Genomic DNA, 14,788 nt, shown 5'->3' on the forward strand with positions numbered 1-14,788 from the left:
GAAAAAAAGCCTTAACTTTAGAAAAAGGTTACGATTGCCTTAGGGTAAAACTTGTGATTCAAAAGGTTACGATTGCCTTAGGGTAAAACTTGTGATTCAAAAAGTAGTTGGGTGGAGGATGTATAGAAAGTTGAGTCAAGCGAGGGTTTTAGTAATTTTCCCATTAATTTACTTAGGTCTTGGCTAAGTCCTTTAATCCATCACATCCCCAAACCGAGTAATTTAACAATAGATAAGTCAAAGGATGTTCAATTCTTGGAGTAGAATGTCAATTTACTTCCTAAGCGAAACCCCACTTAGAATTAATGTTAGGACTCCAATCGGGATGTAACCTCTTCACCCATAGATTTACTTTAATAAAAAACAATTTCTAATTGTACCCTTTATACCCTTGAAAAAAAATGATGGAAGTAGAGACCATCTGATTTTTAGATGGTGACATCTAAGTACTATAAATCACAAAATTTAAAATTCTTTTTGAGGATAATCATCTTGTAATTCTTAATTGGTTCCCAAAGATTCAGATCGAAAAAAATCCTCTCAAGTAGATCTTCTGACCGAGGAAATATAAATAAACTATGCTTCCGAAAAAGCATAATATACATGCTCAATATTTAAAAAATAATTTTTTGTCCCTAGGCAATTTGGACGTAGTTTCATGAGGCCTAAACCTTATATAAAAAAAGTAATGCCTCACCTTGAAACCTCATTTGAAAATACTTTGGATTATGATGGCTCTCAAATGAATTTTCATCATTGATTATAGTATTTGTAGCGCAAAAAATGCTACAGATCTTTTGTATATGTGAACATTTATTTTTAAGAAGAAACATATAGTCTAGATAATGTGTTACATACACACTATTGTTAGAGTTTGAAATTCCCATTTTTCTTTTCAACTATAATGGTCAAAGTCGAGATCATCGATTTGAAGATTTTTCAATGCCAGAGCTGCAATTTGTTTTGAGGTCACGTTTTATTTATTTGGACACAGTTGCGTTGGGGTCCATGTAAAAATGAGTCACCTCTTAAAATTTTATTTTTGTGATGATTTTTTACCCAATTTTTAAAGACATTAATTCTCTAACAAGGATATCATGAATATAGAAAAATAATTTTTTTAAAAAAATTAAAAATAATAATTTCATGAAAAACTTATTTGGACTTTAGATGGACCGCCCATTTGCATCCACGTACGTTTGGGTAAACGAAGATACATTGCCGTGCCTCGAGCGTTACCTATAAATATCACGCCATGTCCACTCTCAACTTCCATTGATACGCGCAAGCTAATTACGATTTTCTTCCATGAAAGAGCCCTCAATTTTGCACACAGATTGGAGGTATGGGGTTGTGTTAGAGAGAGAGAGGGTTATTTTGGTAGCCATCAACAAGAGGTAGATTGGAGGCTCTAGGTTAGAGGCTAGAACTTAAACCAAATTTCTTGTGCAGGAAATATATGTGGATTTGATTTCAAAATTCAGAATTCACTATCCATGTTTTAGTAGTTATTGGTAGGATATGTCAAGTGCTTTGTGCTTTATTTTCCATGTAGTATTAAGAAGAGCATTTGTAATCTGACTTTGATGATAGTGAATTATTATGCATTGTGCTTTATTTTCCATGTAGTATTAAGTAAAACATTTGTAATCTGACTTTTGGAGATGATGATATGTGAATTATTATGCTTTGTGCTTTATTTTCCATGTAGTATTAAGAAGAACATTTGTAATCTGACTTTTGGAGATGATGATAGTTTTATTTTCCATGTTGATTTGTTAATCATATGTATGCATTGTCTCTGACTAAAATAATTTGCATAATAGACAGTACCCTGTTCACGAGGACAAAAAGATATATTTTTGTACAAATGTTTTAGTTGTGTTATTGATAAATGAGAAACAATGTTGTCAACAAAACTTGGTCCTCCAAACAAGCCAAATTGTAGAAGGTGTCTTCGATAATACCGTATTTAATAAAGAACAAAGTTAAAAGCGAAATTTATCAAAATACACATAAGAGATGAACTATACAACATCTCACATATCTAGGCCCAAATAAGGATATGTTTTTTTTAATTGAACTTTTAAAATTAAATTTGAAGATATAGGTAATATGTTAATTTGTTCATCTCCTATGAGTATTTGATAATTTCTCTAAACCAAGATTGGTTATTATAGCAATGGTGAAAGGCCCATGTTCTTACCTAGTAACACATAAAGTAACGCAACACAGAAAAGGAAAGGAAGACAAAAATCAAGCAAGGAGTTGGAGGAGGGACAGGACAACGCGGAAAAGCCTGCTTAGGTACAGGTTCATATTTGAAAGGGGAGCAAGGTATATAAGCGTAGACGTAATGTCGACCTCACAGTCCATGGGGTATCCGAACTTTGGCCAATGTAATAAGGGAAAGTATAGAACAAGGCCATTTATCTTTAGCACTAGGTGGTCACATTAATCTTGACCATTGGATTTGAAATTGGGTGGATGCAATTATTCTATTGACTAAGCTCAAATTGCAAAAGAAATTTTTTTGAACTGTGACACATCCAAGCTATCAAATTTCACATCGGATGATTGTAAATAATTGCGACCACCTTGTATGAAAGGTAAATGGTCTTATTGTATCCAATCCCATGTAATAAACCGCGCTTTTGTAGTCATCCATGGTGGCTTGTAGATCCTCGATTGCTTTCGGGTAGCCATCGTTACAACCGTCCGGGTACATGTGAAGTGTGGAATTGTCCCACGACTTGCGCTACAGCTGCTGTACATAATTACTTTGTGCTTCTTGTTACTTGTGCATGTTGTGTTGTCAAACTCTAACTTTAGGGCTATGCTGACGACTCCAATAAAATCGGCAGTCATGCTATTTGGATCTGAACCATTCGCATCCACACAAAAGTCATAGTACTTGGTGTGGTTGTAGGCATCTCGCAGGATATTTGATGGTTTGGAGTCGGCTAGGCATGGCAATGGGTTGGGTCCGACTGGACCCAGACCCAAACCCGAATATATCCGGTTTCAAGATTTGGATTAGGACCCGACCCGTTGGGTCCAAACGTTGGACCCATAATGTCACAGTCACCTCCCATTAGATTTGAAGCCATATGATTTGTCGTTTAATAGCTAAAGATGACTACAAATTCTTATTGTAAATAATTCTTAATACACCGAGATTTAAAGCTCATTTAATAGCTAAAGATGACTACAAATTCTTATTATATATGACCTTTAATACACCCAAACGAATAGGGCTTGAAGTATTTTATCTCCAACAGGTTATGATACGGTTATAAATTTCCCTTTTCATGGATCATCTCAACCCTAAAGAGTCAAACTGACTTGGTAAAAAATTTTCAAAAATATTGTAGGCTCTAAATTCTAGTTTTATCTAGGTTTGAATATAAATTTTTAGCTCATCTTAGTTGAGCATTGTTGTCGATAACAAATAAATAAATAAATATATATATATATATATATATATATATATATATATATATATATATATATATCATGCAAAAATGAACTAGTTTGTAAAAATAAAATAATTTTAGGATATTTATCAAGTTAGTTCGACTCTTTAGGGGTTGAGATGATCCATTAAAAGGGAAATTTATGTACCTATATTGTTTTGGTTATTAAAAAATGTCTGAAATATTTTACAAACTAATCCATTCTTGCATCATATTTTTTTGGGTTGTCAACAACAATGCCAACTGTAACTGAGAAAATACCATGATGATGATGACGACAACAACGCCCAACTAAGATGAGATCACAGAGGCAGAAAATGATACACAAAACCGAGATCAAACTAGAATTTAGAACTACACTATTTTTTGAAAAAAATATGCATTGTGAGTTCGACTCTTCAGGGGGTTGAGCCCACTGCAACACCTAAAGTTTTGTCCCATAGAGCATTTTGTCTTGAGGGGAGAGGGGGTGTCATATCCCCTCCCTCCAAACAACTTATTCTCTCTCTTTCTCAACAATACTCTTTCTCTCTTTTGAATTTAACTAGTCAGAAATTCAAGAGGCGAACTATTGGTGGTTTTTTTTGGGAAAAGGGTTGGGGTTGTGGTGGTAGCATCCCCTATACTCTAGTCCACACATTGTGGTTTTTATTTCTATTGACGCCACCCCATTAACATATTTAAAAAAGTAATTTTTAAATCATTTGAAAAAAAAGGTAAAGGGTATGTTTTTTCCACCAAATTACCCAAAAAAAAACAACTTTGAAAAGGTCGAAATTGGTTGTGTATATAATTTTTTTGCTGCCTATGAGCTCATCCTAAATGGACACCAACTATGGGCCTTTTGATCCAAAACAAAAAAATAAGGGGAAAATTACATACATATCCGTTATACTTTACGTTATTACGGATGTACCAAATAATTTTTATTATTACATGTATGCCCGTTTTTTTCCTTTTATAATGCACTTTTTTAAAAAAGACGATTTTACCCTTTTTCGGATGTTGAATAACCGAATTGGAGGGCTTTTCGGATGTTCAACATCCAAAAATAGGCCAAAATTTTAACGTTCACATTCCCATTTTCTGGTATTGAACATCCGAATTGAAGGGTGTTTTGGATGTTGAACATCTAAAAATATCATATTTTCGAATGTTGAAATCAAAAAATGTGATATTTTCAGACATCCAACATCCGAAATCATTTTCACAAGGAATACAATGTATTGACATAACCTTTCAATTCGGATGTTCAGCACCCAAAATTGGGAACGTGAACATTAAACTTTCGGCCTTTTTTTGGATGTTGAACATCCGAAAAACCCTCAAATTCGATTGTTCAACTTCCGAAAAAGGATAAAGTCATATTTTTTAAAAATTGTGCTATAAAAGGTAAAAAAACGAACATACATTTAATAACGAAAACTATTTCACAAAGAATAATGGATATTTATGCAATTTTCTCTAAAAATAAAGCAAAAAGGGACTACTTTGTAAAATACAATAATTTTGTAGCCTTTTTTAAAATTGGACAAAAAAGGGATCTGTGTAAATTTTCCCTAGAAAGGCAATTCATTGTTCAGATCCCTTTATTGTCTCGTAATTAAAAAGTGTTTGAAAAATGTTTAATATTGTACGGAGTTTATCTTTTTTCTCTTTTTTTTTAGCCTTTTTTTTTTTTTTTTTTAAATTGCCTTTTGTTAAAATCCATGCAGCTACTGCATTTTTTTTTTTTTTGCAAGCTTTTTATGCTTTCTCTACTGCATAGAAGTTCTATTCTCCCCCTTATCCAACCGTCCATTCTGAATTGAGGGCTAAGATTGCCCCAATCACAGTGTCACATCTCTAGACTATTTTATTTTTAATTTTTTTCTATAAACTATTTTGATACCAAATTTTGGACATCCATTCCTCTATTAAACTCGCACTAGCGAAAAAAAAAAAAAAAATTCAATAAAATAAAATGACCAAAAGACCCCTAAAAGATTCAAGGCGTATTTTGGTCATTATATTTTATCAAAAAATTATTTTCAATATTTTTTTATAGATGAGCCCTAATGAGAAGATGGCACCTACCAAATTTCATATTCATACAATTTGTATAAAAAAAACTAAAAATAAAATACTTTAATATGTCGAATTTAAGATCAAACTGTGAGTGGCTCTCCTGACCAAAATTGGACAACTCTCTTGAAAAAGGCATGAGAGAGAGACACAGAGCTCTAACGCTCTAACTTCACATTGAGAGAGAGAGAGAGCGAGCGAGTTATACAACCCCTCATCCCCTTCTCATCACCCTCTTTACAGTGTTTCATTAGTCATTATTGTTTTCTATTGAAATTTTATTTATCGCTGGTCACTTCTACATAGATATCTTTAAGACCTTTTTTATTTATTTTTCATAAGGTTTTTTAATCCATTTTAGTATTTTTCTGATATTCATACTCAATTCGTCATGCATAACTCAGGAGGACATACCTATTACTTTGCTATTTATATTTTCATAAATATTCTTATTTTTCTTGCTACTACTATTTATTTATTTAGTTTTTATATATTTATTCTATAACTTAAGAGAGCATGCCTATTATTGTTTAATTTGTTTAGATTGAGTAAAAGAATCTAGACCCGAGAAAATTTTGTAACTTTTTTCTTCCATATTACAAATATTTTCATTGTCTTTCACTGTGTTCCTATTATTGTTGGATAGACACTTCTTTTTTTCATGGCACAAGCTAATTGTATCTCTAATTTTTATAAGCGTATGTATTATGGACATTTGTCTTGGCTAAGGGTGATCACTCTTTGTATTGGGTTTTACTTTTTATGACCACCTTCATAAAATCATTTCGTCCCATCCATATTTCTTTTGCGGATTTTTGCATTACGGGGTCACAAAAAAAAAGATGAAAAATATAAAAATTGTATTTTTTTGTTGATGTTTAATATTATGTTAATCACATGTGCAAAGTTTTTAACTACCAAAATACAAAAACTAGTGAAAGTGGATTTTTTTTTTTTCTTCAACATAAGCAAGCAATGTCGATTCATAGTTCATACTTGTGAAACATTGCAAGGAAGATATTGTCAAGTTAGTGTTCTTAAAATATTTTGCGTTTTTAAGACCAAATTTCAAAGTCTTTTGAATTTCATTTATGTCTCCTATTGCCAGTTTCTATATTCTACGCATAATGCAATTTTACTTTGTTAAACGGATATGATTCTACCATCATATGTGCAATAAGGAATGAAGTATACCTTTAATTTCTTTGAAAACCGTTTATTTTCATTGTGAAATAGTCCCAATTGCTTATTCATTTTACGATTTATTCTTTTGGTATCGAGATTAGTTTTTTTTTTGTTTTCTCTCTCATTATATTTTATTGTGCAACACACATAAATCCACTAGTATATATAGATATAGATGGTAAGAGAGATTTTGTTCGTCCTACATCGTTTTGCACTCACTCTCTTCGATTTGTCAAATAATATAAACAAAAGTTAAAAAATTTCTAGAAAATAGGTTATTTTAAGGAGAGGGAAGATGAAATGAATATGTGTTACCCTATAAGTTCTAAAATTGTATTAGAATGAAACCTTAGGGGGCTTGTTTATGTGTGTGCCAAAAAACCTACCAAATGCCCATAAGCAAAGTGCTACAGTAATTTTATTTATGGGTCTCAAGACTATCAACCGTTCAGATTTGATTGGACATATTTTAATCTACCATTTTTTTTTCTCAACAAAATTTTTTGAGCCGAAATCTGGAGGGTTCATGAGATTCAACCTCGTGCATCCAATTAAAAAGTAAAGAAAATATTTACATAATTAAAATCGACAAAAATACCGTTGTAAATATTCATGAGCAGTTTCGTCATTTGAAACTATATAAAATAATTTTTTATATATTTTTATTGGGTGCACTGTAGTGTGATTTACTCTCAAGCCAAATTTCAGGTTTAACTGACTCCTATAAAAAAATATTAAAATAAAAGTACTACACACATTAGCAACCGTTCAAGTTTTTATCGCATGGTTGTGGCCGTGTTCACACTTGTGACCATATTCATGTGCTTCATAACGTATGCTACGCATTTGTGTTATGCATGCGACAGGTAAAATCGCAAATCATGCAAACCATAAATGATACACGAGAGAATGATAAAACAAACATAAATATGCACAGAAGAGTGATAAGACAAACATAATCTTAACTATAGAGTAATTGAACAAACATAAATTATAGACCAGAGTGGTAGAGCAAACCTGTAGGAACCGCTCTTTATCTCCACCAAAATAAAATAATAATAATAAATAAATAAATAAATAAATAAAGTCATGAAGGGTTTTAGTCTTTTAGGAATAAAACCTTTTTATTGGTGGTGCAAGCAACTTCATCCATATAAAAAAACTTCACTGGCTTCAAGCTCTACTTCATGTTCTTAATAGTCACTTGACAGTTGTTTTTTTTTGCACTTCTATATTGTGATAAGATCCAAATTTATAAATATTCATTTCCTTTACAAGAAAATGAAGCAAAATAATATTAATTGCTACTTTATTAAGATGAAGTTTACAAAATGTGCTAGACCTTTCAGCCATACCTCTACAAGACATCAATGCAGCCACTTAATTGATAAAAAATAAAATTGATCCTAGGGCTTTCTAAACCTGGTTCAAAGTGACTTGAAGACGATAGTCCACTCTAAGAACCCATGAAACCAACATCTCCAAATAGGTAGAAGCTATAGGAGCAGAAATATGTTATTAAAAGCAGTTCTCCACTTTCATTAGCAATCAAAGACCATTAAAACTTAACGCTCACAAAAGCTCAGTTGTTCTTTTCAACTGCAACTAAACGCTTTTGCCCATGTTCAGGTTTCCGGATTCATGGCAAGCAACTGTGAACTTGAATTGTAAGAGATGCTGAAGAATACGTAGCATTAATTTACCAGGAAAAATGACGCCTCGAGGATGGAGCGTATTCGAGGAGAAGGGAGACTTGGCTATAGAAAACTGCAATGCTAATGCCTCCTCAGAAATTAGACAGAGAAAGTGAGAGAGAACTTTGATGTGAGAGAGAGAATAAAAGTTCAAAGCTTAGAGAGAGAGAGAGAGAGAGGGCTAGTGATCAAAGAAATGAGATAGATGTGATGCGAGAGCTACCCCAGTTTAAAGAGAAGAATGATTGTATGTATGAATAATTAGAGAGAGGTAACGCTTTAGGAATAGGTAGAGAGAGAAACGATGAGAGAGAGAGTGAAGACTTGTGAAGTAAAAAAGAGGACGACAACAAGAGAGAATCGTTCAAAAGAGAGAGAGTGTGTGTGTGTTGAAAAAGACAGAGTTGTGATATGAGAGTCTGTGCCTGTGATGGATGAACATTTATGTATGATGAGAGAGAAAGAGAGTGCTCGTGATGCATGGACATCATGTATGATGAGAGAGAAAGAGAGTGGCTGTGATGCATGGACATGATGAGAGAGAAAGAGAGTGGCTGCGATGCATGGAGTATTTGTAGTGTGTCACACAAGACACCCTCGTACAACTTAGTATGTAGAATTAAAGTGCATATTCAGAGAGAGAGAGAGAGAGAGAGAGAGAGTTAAGTGTACGGACATGGTTTCTATGAGTCCACGGACTCACATGTAGAAATGAGAGCCCCTTAATAATTTAATAATATAATCATATCTAGATCTGAATCTGAAAATAAACATGGATCCTAATTCGGATCCCGACTTGATTGGATTCAAAAAAAATTATTTTATATATTATATCATGTGTGTAGTAGCCTAAAAGATCATCATTAAACTTGGCATCGATCTCTAAAAAAATTATCACATCGGTACGAGACTTGATTTTTTTTTAGAGATCCATACCAAATTTAATGGTGATCCTTTGGGGTCCTATATATATAGGTGGGAGGGGCGGGGGGATCATATAGGATCATTTCTCATTATTTTATATTTATAAAATAATATATAACCAAAAAAAATAATATCCACCATAAATATATAAATTTAATAATCAAATCTGATCCACCTATACCCACTTTTGATTTGAATTACTATTCAAATCTAAATCTTGGATATATACCCAGATCCGAATATAGTCTAAAATTCGGGTTTCGGATCCAAACCGGGTAATTCTCAACCCCACCTTAGATTGGGGTTGTTTTCTTAAGTTTAACTAGCATGTTCAAGAATAACCTCAAGACCTTTTGGCTAAGGAACCCAAGCCTAGTCAAGAAGGCGCATAAAAATGACTTTGTCAGCGTACTTGAGTCCTCTAATATTGGAATCCCTAAACCCAAACCTTTCAGCGAAGAGTTCGGAGTCGTAAGGAGTTGAAGAATTTTCTTTTACACTATTGAATGTTATTTATTTTTAATTTTTTCTATAAGTAATTTTTACATGAAATTTTGGACATCCCTCCATCAAAGTCAAAAAAAAATTAAAATGAGGATTTTAATATGGGTGATATTTTCGTAGAGCCTAGGCTCTAAACAATCAAATTAGAGCCTACCTTAAAATAGTGTTGAGAAATGTGGTTTTAATACTGACAATATTTTTGATAGCCTTAAAATGAGTAATGATCGTATGAGACCCTCCCACACCCATGTGTGCAGGACCCCAAAGGATCACCATTAAATTTGACACAGATCTCTAGAAAAGTTATCACATGGGTGTGAGACTTGACTTTTTTAGAGAACTGTATCAAATTTAATGGTGATCCTTTGGGGTCCTACACACATGCGTGTGGGAGGGCCTCATAGGATCATTACTTGCTTTAAAATATTTTTTTATTTTTATTTATAAAGTTTAAAGCTTCAAAAATAGTGTAGATCGAGAGATCTATGAAAACTTGAAAATCTTGAAATTTGATAGTCCAAAAATGTGTTACAAAATACACTATTTCCAAACGTGAAATCCATTTTTTTATTATATCCATGCAACTTGATGTTGAGATGATCAATTTGAGAATATTTAGGCATCAAAACAACATCCTCTAGTGAAAGTTTTGAGGTAGGCTCTAATTTGATTATTTAGAGCCTCGTCTCTATAGAAACTTTTCCCTTTTAATATATATATATATATATATATATATATATATAAAAGAGAGTCTGAGGTCAGCTGGCTAGTTGATAGCTACTATAGACGCCGAAAGACGCAGATTGAATTTGGGCCGATCTAAAGGTCATGATTTTATTTAATATTTAAATTTTAATTATTTTACCCAATTCATTTGAAAGTTTAACGTCTACCCTTGAGAAAGAGGCAAACCTAAAAAAAATATTAAAACAATAATTTATATTTGCCTTGCTAATGTTAAACCCCAATGAAAAACCCCATATGTGTCACCGTTAATCCATTGATAAGAGGGTGATTAAATGTGACCATACGTAACCATATGCTCCATAGCAAGAGTTGCAACTCGTAATAACAGTTTGTATTATGCATGCACATGACAATTTAAAAATCATAAAAATCAGACACAAGAGAGAGTGAGAGAGCAAACACACGAGATTGTGATAGAAGCAAACATATGAATGAATTGTACAGGAGAGTCATAGGAGCAAACATATAAGTTATACACAAGAGAGTGATAGGACAAACCGATAGAATCTAGGCCTTTTCTCCACCACCACCGTGCGTGTGTTGTTCTGTGGGATGCTTGCAATGGCATCTGTTACATTCCTGAAATTTGTCTGTCCAACGGTGATTGTCATCGGGTTTAGTTCTGCTCTCTGCAGTTCCTCATCAAGGGACCTTGAGAGCTCAAGAGTGGCAAGTGGCAGTGCAAACAATGCAAAGAAGAAAATGAATGTTGCAGAACCCATGATCATAATACCTTTATTCACAAAGAAATAAATAGATTAACTGACATGGAATAAAGCAAATTCATAGGACGAATAAATATATGATAATTCATATATTTTGAAGAAATTTTGCATTTTCTGCAAATGAATAACATGTTATGATCTAATTTAAGGTACTCAATGAATTTCCAGGGATAGTTTGGATACACTGACAATAGAAAACAATTTACATGGGGAGCACCACATATAGGAACTGATACAAACTAATTTATTGTTAAATATTAAGTGCATTTGAAAAAAAATACATATTTTCTAAGTGATCAGCTTGAAATGAACAAAATTGACATAAGCTTGATAGTTAATGATTCTTTCATGACAAAAGAATCGGTTTTAGAAATCAGTTGTAAGAACACTACACCATTAGAGCACACAATGGATCTAAAGTGTTCTCTAACTTCATTGCAAAGAGGAAAAGTTGAACTGGGCAGTCATTTTTGTGCACCCAATGGTACAAACTACAAACCCCATAACCAACTAAAAGTACCCATCATCACTACTAAGCGGCCTGGGCTATTTCCCTTTTTTAAGGTTTTAGAAAAATTCAGGTCTACCATGAATTCTTTCTCTCGAGCACAAACAAAAGAAAAAGAAAAAATAAAAAACAACATGCTTTATATCACCATGTTTTCATTTGAAGGATAGAGTTGGGTATTTTTAGTTACCAGGAGAGATGAAGGCTCGTGATGGAGAATATGCAAGGGGAAGGAGGAGTTGGGGGTAGAAGACTTAAATCCTCAGAAATTAAACGAACAGAGATGCAGGTGAGAGAGATGCAATCGTGATGTATTGATCAGAGAGAGAAGGTGATGGTTTTTGAAAGCCATATTTTGTTGAATTTTGTTTTTGAATCACAAATTGTTTGCCTTTGCAGCCTTGGCACAAAGAATGTTTGCTATTTGAACGAGTAGTTTTGAACCCATTTCGTTTCTTGTCACTGTCTTGCCACCAAAACTCTTTTTTTAAGTGTGCTGCAATGCAATAGGCAGTGCATAAGTTATTTTGATTAGGGAATATGCGCCATTTGGTGAATGTCACGAAACATAGTTTTTGGGGTAGCACAAGCAATGCAAAGAAGAAAATGAAAGTAGCAGAAGCCATGATCATGCTATATGTATTAAGTATTAACAATGTAATAGAATAAAGCAAATCAATACTATGCATAACTACATGAGCATTCATAATGTTTTGAAGAAACTATGCCCATTTTGTGCATCAGTCACATGTTAATGAGACCTCATAACCAGAAGGGCTGTTTCTTTAGTTTTTCTTTTCTGGGCTTTCATAGAAAATGAGGTCAATTTATCCACACACAAAAAAAAAGAAGTCATGAAGGGTGGAATAAAACCTTTTATTGGTGCAAGCAACTTCACCCATATCAAAAAACTTCACCAGCTTCAAGCTCTACTTCATGTTCTTAATACTCACGTGACATTTTTTTTTGCACTGCTATATTGTGATAAGATCCAAATTTATAAATATTCATTTCCTTTACAAGCAAATGAAGCAAAATAAGATTAATTGCTACTTTATTGAGATGAAGTTTATAAAATGTGCTAGACCTTTCAGCCATACCTCTACAAGACATCAATGCAGCCACTTAATTGATAAAAAATGAAATTGATACTAGGGTTTTCTAAACCTGGTGCAAAGTTACTTGAAGAGGATAGTCCACTCTAAGAACCCATGAAACCAACATCTCTAAATAGGTAGAAGCTATAGGAGCAGAAATATGTTATTAAAAGCAGTTCTCCACTTTCATTAACAATCAAAGACCATTAAAACTTAAGGTTCACAAAAGCTCAGTTGTTCTTTTCAACTGCATCTACTGCACTTTTGCCCATGTTCAGGTTTCCTAATTCATGGCAAGCAACCGTGGACTTGAATTGTAAGACATGCTGAAGAATACATAGCAATTCATTTACCATGCTGAAGTATACATAGCATTCATTTACCAGGAAAGATGACGGCTCAAGGATGGAGCGTATTCGAGGAGAAGGGAGACTTGGCTATAGAACACTGCAATGCTGATGCCTCCTCAGAATATAGAGAGAGAGAGTGAGAGAGAACTTTGATTTGAGATAGAGAACAAAAGTTCAGAACTTAGAGAGAGAGAGAGAGAGAGAGAGAGAGAGAGAGAGAGAGAGAGAGAGAGAGAGAGAGAGAGAGAGAGGGCTAGTGATCAAAGAAATGAGAGAGAGAAAGAGCGAAAGCTACCCCCAGTTTAAAAGAGAAGAATGATGTTATGAAGTAAACGATGAGAGAGTATTTGTACTATGTCACACAAACAACTCCTACAAACTTTGCAACTGCAATTAAAGTGCATATGCAGAGAGAGAGAGAGACAGAGAGTTAAGTGGTGGTCCCACCATTTAGGCCTTCCGAGATCGACACGTGGAGATTGACTAGGAAAAATAAAAGATTACTTTTATTTGGCGTAATTAATTAAGATTACTACCATTTGGTATTTATTGATAATGAGAGAGAGAGAGAGAATTGTAAACATGTTGAGAAGAGTAATGGAAAGACGTGTGTTGCATGATAAAACAAAAAGAATAAATAGTAAATAAAAATAAATAAGAAATTGAAACTATTTCATAATAAAAATAAACAATTTTCAAAGATATCAAAGGTGTACTTCTATTGCTTATTGCACATATGATGCTTTTTTTCTTTTTAAAGAACGTTTGGTCCTCCACATTTCAAACTTCATTGAAAAAAGAAGGCACCATATGAATGCCATTTTTATAAAAATTTTGCTTTAGAATCACAAATTGTTTGTCTTTGCACTCTTGGCACAATGAATGTTTGCTATTTGAATGAAAAGTATTGAACCCATTTCGTTTCTTGTCACTGTCTTGCCACCAAAACCTATTTAATGCAATAACCACTGCATAAGTTATTTTGATTAGGGAATAAACGGCATTTATTTGGGTCCATGTTTTGGACGGTTAGATGTTGGTATTTGACAACTAAAATCCTTTTTTTTTTGGGTCACGCATCTACACATTCCAAGAAAAAAGAATTTGCATTTCAAAGAAAAAAATATTTTAGACAATCCAAACAAAGAATTTGCATTGTTTTTATTTCTACCGGATGCAATCATAAAAGGGAATTGACATTTTCAAGAGATCTCAATTCCAAAAAATTTCAATTCTAGGATTGACTTTTCCAAAATTAAAAAGTCCAGGGGTCCAAAAGGGCCCTATTCGAATTATGTTCTACACTTACTATTGGTGGCAAGACAGCAACATGAAACAAAATGGGTTCAAAACTGCTCATTCACATAGCAAACATTCATTATGCCAAGACTGCAAAGACAAATAATTTGTGATTCTAATGCAAAATTTACCAAAAAATGGCTTTCAAAAACCATCACCTTCTGTATTTAGTTGTTTCGGGTTGGGACCTCTCTTTCTCTTTCTGTGTTGTACTT

The 14,788-nt window shown here is 33.3% G+C and overlaps 1 long non-coding RNA gene across 1 annotated transcript; it reads right to left on the bottom strand.

Moving 5' to 3' along the window:
• Positions 1 to 8,026: 8,026 nt before the first annotated feature.
• On the bottom strand, positions 8,027 to 13,588 carry LOC148782191 (uncharacterized). The gene is made up of 3 exons (XR_016054459.1): positions 13,308 to 13,588; positions 11,093 to 11,327; positions 8,027 to 8,500 (listed from the first exon to the last, which is right to left on the bottom strand). It is a non-coding gene; the product is annotated as an uncharacterized LOC148782191 (long non-coding RNA).
• Positions 13,589 to 14,788: the final 1,200 nt, after the last annotated feature.

Source organism: Amborella trichopoda, chromosome 4, assembly GCF_054954075.1.
Source record: "Amborella trichopoda isolate Santa Cruz 75 chromosome 4, AtrichopodaSantaCruz75HAP2 v2.0, whole genome shotgun sequence".
NCBI classification, from domain to species: Eukaryota; Viridiplantae; Streptophyta; class Magnoliopsida; order Amborellales; family Amborellaceae; genus Amborella; species Amborella trichopoda.